Source organism: Haemaphysalis longicornis, unplaced genomic scaffold (assembly GCF_048455015.1).
Source record: "Haemaphysalis longicornis isolate Haplotype H1 unplaced genomic scaffold, Haemaphysalis longicornis Haplotype H1 scaffold_2, whole genome shotgun sequence".
In the NCBI taxonomy this organism is placed as follows: Eukaryota; Metazoa; Arthropoda; class Arachnida; order Ixodida; family Ixodidae; genus Haemaphysalis; species Haemaphysalis longicornis.
This window is the reverse complement of record NW_027526295.1, coordinates 45257812-45272345: the sequence shown is the minus strand read 5'-3', so window position 1 is coordinate 45272345 and position 14534 is coordinate 45257812. Positions and strand designations below refer to the sequence as shown.

The 14534-nt window shown below is 46.8% G+C and overlaps 2 non-coding genes across 2 annotated transcripts; one reads left to right on the top strand and one right to left on the bottom strand.

Annotated features, from left to right (window-relative positions):
• Window positions 1-12444: 12444 nt before the first annotated feature.
• Window positions 12445-12518, top strand: Trnan-guu (transfer RNA asparagine (anticodon GUU)). Its single transcript has one exon. It is a non-coding gene; the product is annotated as a tRNA-Asn (tRNA).
• A 1558-nt stretch (window positions 12519-14076) lies between these two features.
• Window positions 14077-14165, bottom strand: Trnay-gua (transfer RNA tyrosine (anticodon GUA)). Its single transcript is given in 2 exon segments — window positions 14077-14112; window positions 14129-14165. It is a non-coding gene; the product is annotated as a tRNA-Tyr (tRNA).
• Window positions 14166-14534: the final 369 nt, after the last annotated feature.

The following is a 14534-nucleotide window of genomic DNA, read 5'->3' as shown; positions in this document are numbered from 1 at the left end:
CCGGCGGGGCAGGATAGGGCTGAGATTACGAAAGCTGTGTTATAGACAGGCCTTTTACGGGGTGTACGTAAATGCCCTTCGGCCACGTTTCGCTGTTTCTTGCCTTGGCCGTTGTTTTCCATTAGTGTGGGTCACGACACCCACCGTGTCGATTTGCGCATGCCTTGATTTGCGTCAGTGTGTTTATCTAGGATGTCGGGCGATTCTTCGGGCATATTCCTCGCCTTTTGTGGTTTTCCCACGTCCGCGCTGTGACGGCTTGCTCCGTCTAAGGTCAGCAGACGAGCGCCGATGCCGCCAGGTCGAGTCCAGTGGCTTGAAATGTATAGCGGCCACAGAGAGACCCCTTCCCCTGTCTCGTACCGGCCAAGGTCTGCGGAACGCTAACTCCCTCCCGTAGATGGGATGGGACACGCTGAGAAGGGTGTATGCTCCAGGGCCTAGGTGCGTAGTGCAGTGTACTGTTTGTATTGTGGTTTTCCGCGTAACAAACCCCTGTACTATGAAAGCTTTCGCTTCCCTGTGAAGGGTCTAAAAATGTACGCTCGCGCCGAGAGTCGTGGCTCGCTCTCGAACTAGTTGTGGGCAGTGTCTCTCCGCATGGCACTTCGGAGCCGCGCAAAAGCAGTAAGAATAAGGACGGCGCTTTATTCTATTCTTCGTCAATGCCTACAACGGGCACAAATTAAACTCGAAGCTATCCAGCATACACTGTAAGACCGAGTTTGTAGGACAAGTCCCTATGGCGTGAGGATTGGCAACCAAGATAAGGCCGAGTGCTGGAAACTCAGTACGTGGAAGAGTGACCTCGAAGAATTTGAAATCACAGCGACTGATTTGTGGGTCACCGGAAGGCATGGCGCCCCACCGTGACTCTCTGAGGTCGCGTCTTCCGTGTAAATCGCGTTACGGCGAAGAGACAGGGACATCCAGTTTCCCTGTGGGTACAAGCTAGGCACTTCCTGTCCGCACTCGACGCCACGTTCTGGTTCACCTGCAACACTCGTTCTGTCCTCGTAAAACTGCCAAATCATCTGCTCTGTTCGGCCTCAACAGCCTAAGAGTAAAATCGTGAGTTTGGAGTCAACAGCCTGGGTTCGAGCACCAGAAATTCCGCCTTTTCGTGAGGAAGAGCCGTGTTCTTCCGCACGAATTGAACTGGTCTGCAAAACCGGTATGTGTTTTTTTCGACCAAGACATGTCTTGGAATACACACATTAATTTTCTCGAAGGGCAACTTTCGCGCATAGTTTGAATGGTATATTCTGTACGTGATCTTCCGTATAAAGTAAAGTTACTGTTGTACAATTCACTATTTTTAGGTAATTTTAACTATTGTTGTCTCGTGTGGAGCAGAACTTCTGCAACTAATATAAATAGGTTATTTTTGCTACAGAAACAAATTATTCGGCTTCTACGTAATGCGCGTTACGATGCTCCTACTGCCCCTCTGTTTAGTAAACTTTGTCTACCTAAGATTCAGGACCTGCTTAAGTACCGCTTAGCCTACTCATATACTCTAGAACGCAAAAATAATACTAAGAACATTTCTTTGACTGATAATCTTCAAATTAATCATACGCCCTATCTGACTAGACTGAACGTTATAAAGTTCCTCGCCCACGTAAAAACTACACTTTGTAGATGATTGGGGATACTCTTCCGAAGTTGTTGAATAGTTGCTGTTGAATTTATTGGCTTTGATATTGACTCATGTACAAAATCTATGCTGTTTAACTTGTTTGTTCTGAAAGGCTATGATGTTCTTACTTGGAATGCGCATATTACTAACGTCATTTCATCCGCAAACAAAACACTTGGCTTCCTAAAACGTCACCTACGCCATGCGCCCCCTCACGTAAAGTTGCTCGCTTACCACTCCCTCATCAGATCAAAACTTGAATATGCCTCCGCCATATGGAACCCGCCCCAAACATATCTCATAAATGATCTTGAATCTGTCCAAAATCGTGCCGCCCGATTTATTCATTCCCTGTACTCGTACAACATTAGCGTTTCATCCTTGAAAGCACAATCTGGCTTATCACCACTTTTTGTCCGCCGCCGTATCGCCACCCTTTCCCTCTTTCACAAAATTTTTCATTCTTCACTAAATGTAGCCCCCTACATCCTTCCCCCGACATACATTTCACACCGCACCGGCCATCCACTTCAAGTGTCCCGTTATCGTACCAGAACTGTCACCTTTTCCGCTTCTTTTTTTCCCCGTGCAGCCAAAGATTGGAACGACCTTCCCTGCTCCATTGTTTCAACCACCTGCCCATTAAATTTCATAGCAAATGTCAGTAGTCACCTGTGTTCATAGAATTAATGCGTTCAAATGTGTATTTTTCTGTATATCCACCCCTTATGTAATACCCCCCCAGTGGGGTCCTTAAGGAAATAAAAATGAAATGAAATGAATGAAATGTTTGGGAATAGGTCCTTGCTGTTGTTGTGCGGTTTGTTGCGTATATTTTTTTTTGTCACTATTCCCTTCACGTCCTTATATCCACTTATTGATGCGCTATCTATTGTAGTTTTGAACATATTGTACTTTCCGTGCTAGTTTTGTTTGTCACCCACAAGTGGTGTCTATGTATCGCTTTTTTTTGTTTGTTTTCCCCGCCGCTGTTGTTTCTGTTGACCATGAAGGATGTAGGGCTTCGTCAAGTTGCTAAATGCAACTTTTTACCCTATTTTCCGCCATAACGGTGTACGTTTATGGAAATAAACTTCAACTTCAACTTCAACTTCAACTTGATTGTGGCAGAATCCCCTGAGGGATAGGCCAACCAAAGATTGGCCAAAGAGGTCAAAATGTTCAACGCGTTCGTTGCTACCAAACAAGGGGGAGACGAAGAAGAAGAGGTTGTCGTTCATCGCCTGCGAGCTCAAGACACGTACCGGGGGTACGCGACACAAGACGGTCTGCAGAAGGCGACGGCGAAGGTGGCTAAAATGTCACACCGAATTCCCCAACTTACCAATGCAGATTCTCATCGTCCCAAACAAGCACTGCATAATCACCACAAACATCGACATCGTCGACGGGCCTGTCAACGGAGCGGTGAAAAGCTTGGCGTGTAGAGTCTTTATATGATGTGTGAGCGAATGTTTCACGGTTTTACCGATAAGCATTTGAGCTTCGCCCCTCTCATCATCATTCACTTCGTGGAGAAGGCGTTTTTTTTTCACTTTAAGTGTTCTTTTTGAGTGTTCTACACATTCCTTTCGTGAGCAAGGGTGGTTTGGTATATTTTTGCCAATTTATCGGCCGGGCGCACAATATGAACACGTTTAACTATTGTTCTGCGTCACACCGAAAGTTCGGCATTGGCACATGTGTCTTAACGGATTATTGCGTCGGCCAACTCTGTGTCGGTATCATGGAGGGTGTTCGAAACGAGAACATTCCCGCCCCATGTGGAGGTTTATGCCAGGAACAGTAGGCACAATTCGTTGTGGGTATATCCAATACGAACTGCGCACATAATCACAATAACGTTAAGGGCGCCGTGGTGGTGTCACCGCTACAACCTCGCCCAAAGCAAGGCCCATTACCCTCGTAGTACTGAACGATAAAACATGTCTTACTAGGGAAAATGCGCACTTTGCCACCATGTTTCGAATGCAGTGCTGGAATTTGTGGCGCGCTTTTGGAAGCCACTGCTAATTACGTCGATAACGATAATGATAGTAGATAAAGATAACCACCGCTGCATCTTTTAAAGGCCCCAATTGGTCGGATGGGTGCAACAAAATCTGTAGGAGGTTTCTCTTTGTGTTGCTCTTGGCATGCCCAGGCGGAAGCGCGTAGATTAAGTACATGGGGTTAAGGTATGCTTCTATAAACAAACGATGTTTCCTCCGGAAAATTGTATTCGCCCCGAGATCGAACACAGTCGGCCCCTGGCGGCGGCGCGACGAACAGCTCCTATTGTGGAAGGCGCTCTCGCGTCGTCTGCTCGTTCACATTGCGCGCGGCGCAAGACGCGTGCTACACACAATAAAACAACCAATATGTGTACTTGCTTCGCAGTGAGCAATGACACATTTACCTGTGCTTGCGAATTACCTCTAGAAACGCAATAATCAGCGGCTGCTGCGGGTTAATGCGCTGGTTTAATTCCACGAAACATCTTCGCCGTGGTCACCGCTTGAGTGTGAAACGTGTTATATACGTTGCTTGGACACATTGCACTTTTCTTATTCATTAGCGCCATCATCTGCCGTTTCGGGAACGTCGAAGGGTGGTTTTTGAAGGTGGCGTGGTGGGTATTTAAAGAATAAAAGTTTAGTACGCGAAGCGGGTAAGAAGCGACAAGACCTTTGCATACCCGTGCATTTGCCACACCATTCTAAAATTACGCTGTTGCCTTATAGAAAGAAGAAACAAACAAAAACAATTACACTGCCCACAACACGTGCGCTATCGCCCATACATTACCGGAAACGTATTTTACACCCGCAAACGCCTGTGTGACCGTGTTCTTCGCGTACTTTTTCCGAAATAAATACCATTTTTGGACAGCCGTTGTTTATACTGAGTTGCTAATTTTACGTATTATTTAAAATACGTTTCTATGGATGCGCAATAGTATTTAGGGGTGATTTCTGGGTAAAAGTAAGCAGTTGTGAGTTTGCGTCTGTCCCTGGCATTTCGTGCGCCCTTTTTATACATCCCATTTTGAAATCCCGCCATGAATTACCTTGTCCAGAAATGTGTTTCACTCAGCATAACCAAATGCTTAATATGGTAACGTCTTAACCTCTTATGGTGGAGCTAAGTATAAAGAACGAGCAAAAATCGCGTAATATAATACACGTTGTTGCCAAAATGTGTGGAGGGTGTGTCATAACTCGCTGGATTTTTTTTTAAATTTTTCCCACAATGCTTGCCTTCAATACCTTTTTGAAAAAGGTGGCCCAACATTCCTGGACAATCTCGGACCAAAAGGGGGTTTAATCAATTTTGAAAATACTGGCTTCTACTTGTTGAAGTACTGCTTTTTTACTTCTACGGAACACGATGCTTAGCGCACTTTCAATTGCAAATAACACTGATAACCAACATTTCGCTTTTCGCGTTACACTGCGTTCTCTTCCCGCTGCTCTTGGAACGTTGGCAGAACCCCCCTCCTCTCCCACCAAAACAAAATGAAATGCCAGAAAACTTTTATCCTTGCCTTTTTTATCAATCCTCAAGAATTAAATGCCAAGAGAAAAGCGATATCAGTTTACAAAACAAAGTTGCTACCGGGAACCCGTTGAGCTGTTTTGTAACGAGAAATAAAAAGGAACGTTTTACTACATCTGCAACAAGGCAACTTCATTTGCCGTCTTTATGGTTTGTATTAAGGTTCGTATTTAGAGACATTAGAAGGCTATGAAAACACATCTCGCTGTTCTAGGCCCCTGTTAAATTTTAAAAGGAACTCAAATGGCCAACAGCGCCGCCGTAACAGAAAACCTGTGCTCACTCTGAGGTCCCAGGAGCTTGGTTTACACACTAAAGCTGCTTGTTACAAAATTTGAAGGTAAAGCTAAACGTGAGATGTTGATTGTACTGCGCGCGTGAGCAATTTATTTCGCAAGTTCACTTGCGACGTAAGCCTTACATAAATGACCCGTCACCGGTATTCATCAAATCTTCCTTCAGAGTCGCTAAAATTTCATTCAACTAAAGCTGTGCGCAAAAGAGAACTGATGGTTGCAGTTATATCTCTGCGCTGGTTCAAACACAATAATGTTATGTTGCCTTTAGAACACAAAAAATATCGTATGCTCTTAGAAAGCATGTCGGGGCAGTTAAGTGGTGTTACCATTTAAGGGAATCCCAAAACTGCAAGAATGCGTCATGCTACCAGTGAAAGCGATTGAAATTGCGGTTGAAAACTGAATTCCAGATATCCAGGCTTCGTGGTTTGTTTATATTTATGCTTTTATTGAAGGCTCAAAGCCATAGTCTGGAAAGATCGAGCTTGCTACGAGCCACGGCGTAAAAGTTCATTGTGATTATGGCGGCTGTTCTGAGATTCCCGATGGGTCGCCGCTTTTTGACGTAGTGATGAAAATTTATTGCCGCTTCCATGCGATACATTGAACGGTGAGGAACCGAACTACAGCATACCACTCTTGTTTGCACCTTTCGTGAGCACATACGGCGTGAAAAAAGGCACCACGCACGCCCACACTGCATTTTTACGGGCCGCTCAGCGGAACGTCCACACTAGCAGCGCGACGCTGTCGCCACCTACATGTCGATCTCGCGGCGAATACCACCAGTCATCCTACATCATTGTGGCAGAGTGACATTGTCTGGGGCGCCCTTAAAGAGACATGATACACCGAAACAAATTATTTACTCCAATACAAAATGTGCAGCACGACGGCATTGCAATATGCAGCTACTCTGTTAGAAAAGAAGTGATGTGCCAATGAGCTATCAGGGCCTCCAAAACAATGGTGAAATTGCATGCAGAGATAACTTGCAACTCTTTGGTTGCAACTAGGTTACAACAAATTGGTGGAGACGGCAGAAATGGTCATCAAAAGTCCTAAAAGTTCCGCCAGTCCAACACTCCGAAGAAGGGGAACTCAAGAATTCTAAGAGTGACTTGCGATTATGGTGTTGGTTTGTTGATGGCCAAGACCAGGCGAATTAACAGGCCGAATCTTATAGCCGAAGCTATCAGGATTAGCTATGACGATGCATGCTTCCCCTAGAGAACTACACGAGTTAGAAAAAAAGGTCGACGTAAAATAGAAGGGACATGTGCTCTTAAGCCATTGGTGAAAGAAATTAAGTCGTTTAGTTCAGAGACATTTTACCGCAATATAAACATTTGCATAAAGCTTTCGGGAACCAATGCCGGTATAAGCAGTGGATGCGGAACTGCATCGGTCATAACAATGAGTTTGAAGGGGAAGCTATGAATTCCGTCTGGGCTTCTCACCTTTCTGAGCACAGTGCTTAGGAAGAACATTCTGAAGATCAAATCTATACATGTTTATTCTTCTTCCATCATAATCAACCTTACCAGAAATATTTTAACGCGAAAATGTTTTATGCCCGGGTAAACCAAGATCTCACCTGCGTCATAATCGGCCCAGACATGACATCACCAGAAATCGTTCCGTTGACGCGTCTCCGCCCGGATTAAAACCACGAACTCTCTCGCTGCAACAGGAGGCACATACCGCTATTTGAACTGTGCTATGAATCCAAGCGCAAGTAGGTTTAAGAACGCGCCTTATATATATTTTTTCGCTACCCTTTTTATTCACAAGGTGCTGCCGTCTAGGAGAGGGGAAGCGAAGTAGTTCATCATGACACCTATGAGCACCGGCAGTTGGCACCTCGATGCCAGCTTCTTCGTGTACGCGGGACGCGGGTGGAATGAGGCACCCTCCGCCACCTACTGCTTTCGGTTTCGGTTCCGTTTCGTTCGCACGGTTTTCAAGGGTCTGTGGTTTCATTAGGATTTACGCTATGTTCCGGCGCGTGCAATCCAGTGTCTAACGTTGACACGTCTAGCGGTGCCATACCGACGTAATATGAATAGCAATGTAGAAGTTTTCTATGAATGCGCAATAAACGTTTAAATGCTCCCTTGAAGACATATTTCACTTTCGGGTTTTAGCGATTCCTATGGAGGACTCATCAACAACATTTTTAATGTGATAGGGTTACTAGGCTCATTTTTCAAATTCTCGTGCCTGCTAGCCGCAAGCCATTAGCCGTGCTCAGCAAGCGTTCACAGAAGTACGTCACCGGGGCTAACGGGAAACTACAACAGAGGCAGCCAGATACGAGGGCTTGCCGGATGAATGCCGAGCAGCGGCAATTAGATTCTGGAAAGGAAGACAACGATACCACGGCCAAGGCAAAAGATAAGATACGCGATCTGAGAAGGTACCGCGCCTGTGCAATGCAGTTAGTTGCGGAGCAGACACCGTTGCCACCGGTGCCCCCTACTTTCACCCCCAGCAAAGTGCCTCTCCGACGACCTAAAATGAAACCGGCTTGGGTGCCGCGATGCCAGCGACGTTGTGCATACGCAGACGTGAGTGAATGGAAGACACTCGAATGCCGGCGCATGAACATTGTGTCACGAAAGGCAAAAAGGCCGCAGAAGATTAACGCCAGGCTCTAGAAAACCAAGAAAAGCCGACATTGTAACCAGAAACGAACTAAAGTGTGCCCCGATACGGAACATATACGGCGTGTAATTACGCGAAAATAAGAATAAAATTTTTCGCGCTCGTGTCACCGCTGCAAGCTCTGTCCGTCAATCTATGAATGGTGGCATGGGGCAAGTTTAAGCAAAACCATGAAAATCGGCCAGCATAAGATCCCCGAAAGAACTCACGTAAGTTTCCTCGGCGTGGCACTACAGAGAAGTGCCGGAGCTGAGCTCACAATTGCCAAAAGTAAAGAAAATCTTCCAACCATTTTGCTTAATTAGTAAAAAGCCTGCCCAGGGGGAAATGATAACACTTGTGCAAGCGCTGATCGTGAGCCAGGTGTCGGGTATCCTAGAGTACTAAAAGCTACTTACCCGCGCAGAAGAAGGCCAGATAAACACCATCATTAGGGTAGCGTACACGACAGCCCTTAACCGTCCTAGCTTCACAATCACGGCAAGGACGTTTATATTGTTTCTTATAATAGCTGCCAAGAAATAAGAAAGGTCACTCACCTAGCACAAAAGGAGTGCCTGGAAAATACAAAATTTCAAGCGGTCGTCCTACAAAATATATAGGCACATCTGAAAAAAGAAGGCGGGACGCTACGAAGGATACGTCATTGATCCAGTGGCTTTCCATAAAAGCCCTGCCCTTACTGAAAAACATAGATTCAAACATACGCGAGCACAGGTGACAATCGAGGATCATATTTTGTTGAAAAAAGTTCCAACACTATGAAAACAACAGTATGGAGTGGGTGCTTAAGCATTAGAACACACGTTCAATAATCCTGTAGTCTCTTGGCTATAGGCAGAGTACCTGAACGCTTGAGAAATGTTCTGCAATTCACGATGATAACAGTTCACAATACTGCCTTCTAACACGGACACAAGTGTCTCGAAGGGACTGACGTAGCCGATCAAGGTCCAGTCGAACTCGCATTTTGTGCTCCCTGTTGACCGCGGCTATCACACTCACCCCTCCACACAAAATATAGAAAACGTCCCATCCTACGTGTGTGAACACCATCCTTACCCATGCCACACGGGGATGTAGTCTCTTAAAAATAGGAAACCCTGGTCAGGATACAAACCAACGCATCTATCCAAAAGTCTAGAGGGGCGAAGTCGTCTGGTAGGAAATAGCCGGGATGGACCCAAAACGGTCAAACACCCACTCCGTTCTGCAAAACCTGCCCATACCCGAGGATATGCTCAGGGGTGAACATTTCTAACATTACATAGACAACTTACGTCCACACATGACAGGCTGACCTGACCAGCTAGTCACCTCGAGACCAGCGGGGGCTGATTCTGGGGTCCTGCAATTCTGGCTGAACCCGTAGCTTCTAACACCTCTTTATCCCCTTCTGCCGAAGAAAAAAGAAACCTTACTGCACAGACACTTCTCTCTCTCTCTCTCTCTCTCTCTCTCTCTCTCTCTCTCTCTCTCTCTCTCTCTCTCTCTCTGTATCTCTCTCTATCTCTATCTGTTTGGCTGATAAAAAAACCCACATTTGAACCAGGCCAGATAACACCTTTAAACTTCGACACTGTTGCTTTCTCTCTCGAAGTGACCAACACCAGCCAGACGCAAGCCACGTAAGCTGACATTTCCTCAGAATTTCCTACGCCATGGGCATTAAAACCACTGCGGCTACCCTAACTCTCGTCACTGATTTCATGCTTTGAAAGCATAAATGGTACATGCAACAACTCCATTCCAAAGCGCTCTTTCGACGGCGGAGTAACGCTGGCGCGTCAGAAATCTTCGTAGATGTCATCTGCAACTTTTTTGTTTGCACAATGCCGACATTTACTTTCACTTTGGACAAAAAAACATCACTTTTCTCTGAGGTACACGTTCCAGCGTATTTATGTAATCTTGTTTTTACCTGCATATTTCTGGGTTGTTACCGCCGTCACGCATGTTGATGGCACGGTAGCGTGTTGCTTCTGCTCATCAAAACGACGTATGTTGCTGTCCAACAGGCAAGATCTGCATAGGCGTAGCAAAACACCATGGCTTCACTTTTTTTACAGCGACAATTAGGCTTAGAAACCAGGGCATTTGCGGCCGCCTTTTCCACAGGCTTGAAATGATATGAATGTAAAGGCCTAAATAAATCGGGGTAGAGACACTGTATTATTCATGAGACTGCAGGGCGTCCCTCGGCAGATCCCATGCTTCGTCATCCTAAAGAGGCCGTTCCGGCAACGACGTCCTGCCGGAACCCTCGCTAGAGGCCTTGCGGACGCACGAGTCTCGGCACTCAGCCGCGTTCGAAAAGTGGTTATGGCCGACGAGGCACCGACGGGTGACGAGCACAGAGGGTGCAGCCTGCAGGCAGCGGATGCGACCGTCATTGGGAGATAGGGAGGCGAAGAACGGGAAGTACATGTGGTGTTGCCGTGAAGGACACAGCAGCGATCATGGCTGGCGGCACGACAGCGGCTTTCTTCTCTCCTGCAAATTAGCGGTAAGGCTGGTGTAAATTTGCTACGCTCCGGATGCGGGCAAAATATAAAGAGGCCTAAAGTGATATTTAAAAGCACTTTAAGCAATCACAAAAGCCGTGCGATTGGTGCTAAAGTTGAATGGTACTGTTACATCGGAAAAAGTGATTAGCAATGTTACATGGTGCAACTTCGTGCATCTTTGGCCAGGGGCAGTGCAAATGTCGCGGAACTGGTTGCGCCGTTATCTACCGACGATTACGTTATTCTAAACGATCGAATAACGTAATCTACAGCGGACGAAATACTCACTTCCCCTAGTTCAGGGGATAAGTGATGAGTGGGACTACATAAAACCGGTGAGTGGTTAGGCAATCTTACCAATGTCCCGGTTGAGGGTATTTGCAAAGACTGAGGCTGACTTGGGAGCAAGGAAGTTTTTTTTGGTGAGGGGCAGGGGGGGGGGATCAAAACAGAAGAATAATCTCGATTCCTGCTAACTAGGCCCCGTGCACAGCGCTAATCGCTACTAGTTATAAAGCTGCTGTTTCCATGTCGGCGGCCGCAGTGTGAAGTTGTATTGCGTGCCAAATCAAACAAGCTGCGGCCGTCTTTCTGATTGAGGCGATGAACGTTTGCAGATCTTTCGTGTAGCGAGATTTCGACGCACGTTAATGTTCCACATGTGGTCGCATTTAGTCCTTAGCCCTCCGCTAGCGCGGCACTGATAGCGGACGTGTACCTTCGGAGCGTTCAACGTCATGACTTGATTGTTTATCTTTCTTTCTGTGTCACGTGAGTGGACCGCGTGGACGTCTTTGCTACTTCACATTTCTTGTGTTTCTGTGTACTCGTTTTGTTCAGCGCAGAGCAATCACTAAAGGACGTCACTGCAGCAATGGAAACCGTCAAGCGCTAAATTTGACTACTCGTCTGCTTCCTGTAATTCGGGAAGTGTTGATCTCGCGTAAAAGAACTGTCTTTCTAAAACTGCCCGGTACAGGGTTATTCATTCCAATCTCCATTCGTACGTATCGCACGCCCGTCTTCAGGTACGGCTTAGCTTTGAAGCGGCTCGAGTGTATTTGCAGGACTTTCCAGTAAGGTTCCAGGGCTCTGGCTAAATCGTCATCGGTCACAAAGGTTGACAGGTAAAAAGACTGGAATTCGCAAATGACGATGTTACTTCCTGTGCGTATATACCGTTTGTTTCCAGAAATTTCCTAACCGTTGACGGTGAGTTCACTCCTACTTGTAACACGAGTCCGCCTATGTGTTGCACGCTGTACAGTTCGGTTGGCGCGACAACGGCGCCGGCCGCACCAATTACGGCGTCTACCGGCGTGCCTAAGGGCATCCCGACCTTGAAGTTGTGCTGCCGTGCAGGCGCCCTCCCGTCGCAGGTGTAGGCGACTCCGTGATAGGGGTCGCGCATGGGAAGAGGGCGTGAACATGACGTGCAAAAAAGCGCCAGCCCTTATAGAAATGATCTACTGAACCACGATCTTAAACAAACCATACAAAAAATGGCGGTGGCACCAACACTAGCCGCCCAGAATTTACCAGTGGCGCCTGTCAGTTTATTAAAAATATAGCTCCGTAAAGATTCTACATTTTATTTAAAACATAAGAACTTCAAAGAGTTACGTTAAACTGTTATTATAGTATTGTTTTATCTATTATTATGCCTGCGATACAAGTCAAGAAATCGTTTCAAAGCCGAGCAAAACAGCGTGTCACGTTTGTTTGTTTGCATGGAATAGGCTGCAGCGTTTGCGCCGGGGACGCTCGCCTCGCCTCCGTGGCGCAATCGGCTAGCGCGTTCGGCTGTTAACCGAAAGGTTGGAGGTTCGAGCCCTCCCGGGGGCGGCGAAGTTCTTTTTTTTTTCGGGCGTCACATTTTTGTGTTAGTTAACAAAGAACACGTGGATAAGTGACGCTAAGCTGACCGTTTTTCACGTTCCGCTCCGCTTCGAGAGCAAGCGGGAGCGCCATTCCGCATGCGTGGCGGCCTTGGTCGCGAACGGCATTGGCTCCGGTTGCGCTGAGCTGTCGCGAGATACCGGAGGGGACCGTCAAAAACGGTCAGCTAAAACTCTCTAATTTCTCGCGTACGACGCGCGAAATCTGACACCTCTGCCAAGATATCGTAGTAATCTGCAATGTTGGTCGGCAAAAGGCGCACCTAAGGTAGGTCGGGAGCTAACTTAAATAGCACTTACTTTCCTCGCGAAAAGGTGCCCTCTGAGCGTAAGTTTGGTTCTTCAAACGCATTAAGGCGCCGAAACGTGTCTGAATGGAAAAAATCTACTTACGTTAGGTTCGTGAATATGGGGGTTAGCCCACCTGTCACGTGAGACCGTTTACTTGGCCCGCATTTACACGCACCCAGATCGTACGGCACCACGGTCATCCGACGCTTTCTCGTGGTCCCTTGAAAGTCGTATTATCGAGGTTCTACTGTAATAGTAATCGTCATATGCATCGGTATCGTCGTGCTCCTCATGCCAAGCATTACTTGCGTGGTAGCACATGACGACATCTGCGGCGAAGCGGCGGCTCGTACGTTCACGACACATGCTCGGCATTCCTGGAGTGGCATCGAGGGCCCGTGGAGTAGGTGTTGCGCCAGCTGCGGTGTTGTTGTTGGCAGGCAACAGGAAGAGCTCATAGGGGTTTTCGCCAGTTTCGTTTTTCTTTTTTTTTTTGCTAAAGCCACAGCGCAAGCCGGGGATGGTCAGCGGTCGCCCCGAGAGACGTGCTTACCACCGTTCGCCATTTTCTTCGTATTTTAAATGAGTTACGCACCGCCCATTACGTCCAGCTACAACAGCCTCAGTGTTACAAACAGAAACGTACGTGTGTGGAGATTTAAGCGAATGTTGAATATTACGAGCGGTCTAAATTAATCTGGAGCGCTCACCTACGGAACGCATTATAGGCAAGGTGTAGCTTTGGCGCTAAGACCCCCGATATTTAGGTGGTAGAATATGGCGACATCCTTTGATGTGACATTCGGTCGTGTAAGAAAAAGTCATTTGGGGGAAGAAACAACTTGAAAGAAAAAGCTATGAACCGTTTTGTGCATTCGATGACAATTGATGATCCTTGGCTTGCATGTGGTGTTACGCCAAGTTCCCGACAACAAGACGGGAGCACAAGAACAGTTTAGTACAAATATTATCAATAACATTTTGGGCCATAGCCAAATATTGAGCACTTCCGTGATGGTTCGAGCGGAACAACTAACGGTTGGCGTCGAACGTTATTACACCCTAAGTTAAGTCACTTCAAGCTCCACCGGAAATCGAAAACGAAAATTAAAATCCAAAGCACACAAAACTTGAGGCACTATGTTACAGTTTAGGGACAGGTATACCGACCTCAAACGGATATCTTCCTCTCAAAACAAAGAGAAAAAAAGTAGTCCGTCGAGCCGGATTCGAACCAGCGACCTATGGATGTCAGTTTGATGCCTTCTACAGTCCACCGCTCTACCAACTGAGCTATCGACGGGAACGGAAGGTAAGGCGACCTTCTCTTGCCCGTGTGAGGAGGAGGCGTCTGGGGCAGTAGACCGGGGCGTACTTGTGCACAAAGCAACCTTGAAACAGGCCTGCGAAGCTTGGGGGCAGCTGGCTTTAAGTTAAGCTCTATTGTGATTTATTTCAGCTCATTGCTTGTTCGATTGTTTATACGTTTTTCTTTCGCCTGCTGGATATCTATCGGGCCATATTGCCGCCTAAGCTCCATTGTGGGGGCCCACTGAGCTTTTCCTTTCATAGGCAAGTTTACACCTTTAGTCCGAGTTGACGACAAACACAGAAAAAGATTTTTGCGCACACAAGTAGAAAGGAAAAGGAAAAGAGGGAAAACTAGAAAACA